This window comes from Hevea brasiliensis, chromosome 3 (assembly GCF_030052815.1).
Source record: "Hevea brasiliensis isolate MT/VB/25A 57/8 chromosome 3, ASM3005281v1, whole genome shotgun sequence".
NCBI classification, from domain to species: Eukaryota; Viridiplantae; Streptophyta; class Magnoliopsida; order Malpighiales; family Euphorbiaceae; genus Hevea; species Hevea brasiliensis.
In genome coordinates, this window is record NC_079495.1 from 105,008,153 (window position 1) to 105,011,598 (window position 3,446).

Below are 3,446 nucleotides of genomic sequence, written 5' to 3' on the forward strand. Positions count from 1 at the left end.
AGAGCAACATCAAGAGCAACAAGTGATATAAGCTATGGCAAATAACAACAACAGATCAATTAAGAATCATGCTTTTCCTAGTTTTGAAGATTTTAGACCAAGTATTACAAGGCTTAGAGTGGAAGCAAATGACTTTTAGTTGAAGCCCTCACTTTTTCAAATAATTCAACAATCACAGTTTGGGGGAGGTCCTAGTGAGAGTCCACATGTGCACCTTGCACATTTTCTTGAGATTAGTGACATGCTGAAGATAAATGGAGTATCAGATGATACCATCTAGCTGAGATTATTTCCTTTTTCTTTGAAGAATCATGCTACGGAGTGGTTGCATTCATTACCTCCTGGTTCAATAACTACTTGGGATGAGTTGTCATAAGCTTTCTTGGCTCAATACTTTCCTCCTAGCAAGACTGCAAAATTGAGAAATGAATTAACTTCTTTCAGACCAAGGGATGATGAGAGTCTCTATGAAGCGTGGGAGAGATACAAGGATTTTCAAAGGAGATGTGCACATCATGGAATCCCTAAATGGATGCTAGTTTAGCATTTTTACAATGGTGTTTCTCCAGCAATTAGAAGTATAATTGATGCATCTTCAGGAGGTGATCTTATGGGGAAGTCAGAAGATGAAGCTTGTTCAACATTGGATAAAATTGCCTACAACAATTATCAGTTGGTGTATATGAGTTAGATGCCATGAGTATGTTTAATGCCAAATTTGATGCTTTAACAAGAAAAATGGATAAGGTAAGCATGAAGGTTGATTCTTTATTTGGAGAATCTAGTCATGCAGAAGATGTTGGTGCAGGAAATATGCATTGTATTAATGATTTTCCTTCCTATAGGCAAGAGTTTGGAAATGAGTAAGTTGATTTTGTTGGGAATTATAATTAGAAACCAGTTGATAATCCTTTTTCTACTACATATAATCTAGCATGGAGGAACCCCCCTAACTTTTCTTGGGGAGATCAACAAGGACAGCAATAATAGAATTATCAATAACCTCCTAATTTCCAGTAACAACAGTGTTGCGCTCATTTTATATAGGTATTTTAAGGTAGTTTTGTATCCATTTTGCCCTTATATTTTAGTATATTTTATGTTTTTAGCTTTATTTTACCTTATTTGTTAACTTTAGTTACTTTATATTTGATTTTTGTAATTTTATTGTTTTTAATAGTTTTTGTGGCAAATTGAGGGTCAATGAGTGCATTAGAAAGTGATTTGAAGAAATTTGGAGCTCCTTGAGCATGGAGAAAAGTTAAAGAAATCAAGCCTTAAAAGATCAAGTTAGCCGAAATTTGCTTGAGACTTTGCTTATGATGTTGCTTAGGGTATGTCATATTGCTTAACCTTAAGCCTGATCAAGTCGCAAGTCAAGCACGACTTAAATTCTACACATTCAAGCTTTCATCCCAAAACCTGCCGAGAATTGCTTAAGATCCTGCTTGAGATCCTGCTTAGAGTAAGTAGCAATGCTTAAGGTGCAGAACAGGTCAAGCCGGAAGTCAAGCATGAGTAGAAAAATCCATTTTATTCCAAACCTGCCGAGATTTGTTGAGGGTCTGCTTAACCTTAAGCAGATAGTGAAATCAGAGGCCGAAATTTGCTAAAGAAGCTGCTTAGGGTTAAGCAGTACCCTAAGCAGACTGCCCAGAATGTGAATAATATTAATGCTGCTGACTTGGATAATTTTACACCTCGTTTTCTATCCACTCATTGGCTCTTATCTATTTTTAGGGCAACCTTTGGGACCATATAAAAACATCATTTTCTAGCTTTTGCCATAGGAGGAAATATTAAGAAACAAAAGGAAAGAGAAAAATTAAAAATATAGAGAGGAGGAGGATGCCATAAATTCTGAGGGAGGAGCTGCTACAACCATCTTTCGGAGCTCCAGAAATTAGAGTTTTGGGTTCTTCTACCTGGATTTTTCTATTTTTAATCCTCTTATCATGTTTTTCTTTACTTTTCCATCAATCTTTCTTATAAATACCAATATGAGTGAGTAAACTCTTTGGATTTCAGAGTTGGGAAATATGTTTTAGATTAATTTGTGGATTTGGACTGGGTATTTCCATATTTTATATAAATATCAGTTTTGATTCCTTCTTTGTGTGCTTGTTTTACTTGCCTAATTTTGTTACTCATTGGGTGTTGTGTTAATATTTGATTGAAGGACCGAAAGGTGAAAGTCATTGATAGATAATCAAGAATTGAAACTTAAAATTACCTAGATTTAGAAATAAACTAGGATTTTAAGAGGAATTAATGATTGGTTACAAAACTTAATAGGTTTTAAAGTAATCAAATAATATACGAAAGTAGGTTTGGTTATTTTAGAACACACTTTGCTTTGTTTGAAAAAGATATCAAAGGAATTTAGAATCAATCACCTTCAAACTCTACTTTTCCCTAAAAATTGGAATACCCAAGATAAATTTCAATTAATTTATGCATAAACCCCCAACTCTGGAATCACTTTTAACATAATTAGACTTTGATTTAAATTATCCGTTTTTAATTTAGTTTAATTGCAAACTAGATTTAGAATTTATTTATTTATTCTTTACCCATTCCAATTAGATTAATCAATTTACTTTGCTCATTTACATTTACCATTTATTCATCAATCATTAGCCCAAATAATCGCTTCATTCATAGTTTGGTACTCAAACGGAAAATCCTCGTGGGAACGATACTTGACTCATCACTCTATTACTTGAGATGACCCGTATACTTGCAAATTCGTGCATCAAGTTTTTGGCGTTATTGCCGGGGATTTGATTTTTGTTTGATATTGAACGATTGTTCGTTTGGTTAATTTGGGTATTTTATTTTTAATTTCTTTTACCATTTTACTTTGAAAATTTGTTTATTTTGTTTTTCAGGTACTTTATTTTATGAGAAGGACAAAAAGTGAAGAAATCAATTTATTCTTTGATCCAAAAATAGAAAAGACAGCAAGAGCTTTAAGAGCAGAATCTAAGAGGAGAAAAGCTGAATTTAAAGCTCAACAACAACAAGAAAGAGCACAAGAGCAAGAGCTGCTATAAGAAGAAATGGCCAACAACAATAACAATCGTTCTGTGAAGGATCACGCCTATCCTCACATTGGGGATTTCATGCCAAGTATCACAAGACCAAGAGTAGAAGCTAATAATTTTCAATTGAAACCTGCATTGTGTCAGATGGTACAATAATCACAATTTGGGGGAAGTCCAAGTGAAAGTCCACATGTGCATCTAGCACACTTTCTTAAGATCAGTGATATGTTGAAGATAAATGGAGTTTCTGATGATGCAATTTAACTCAGATTATTTCCTTTTTCTTTGAAGGACCGAGTTAGAGAGTGGTTACATTCTTTGCCACCGGTTTCTATCATAACATGGGATGAACTTTCTTAAGCATTTTTAGCTCAATATTTTCCACCAAGCAAGACAGCT

General features: G+C 34.0%; 1 non-coding gene across 1 annotated transcript; it reads right to left on the reverse strand.

Annotated features, from left to right (window-relative positions):
• Window positions 1-415: 415 nt before the first annotated feature.
• On the reverse strand, window positions 416-522 carry LOC131179031 (small nucleolar RNA R71). The gene has a single exon (XR_009148038.1). It is a non-coding gene; the product is annotated as a small nucleolar RNA R71 (small nucleolar RNA).
• Window positions 523-3,446: the final 2,924 nt, after the last annotated feature.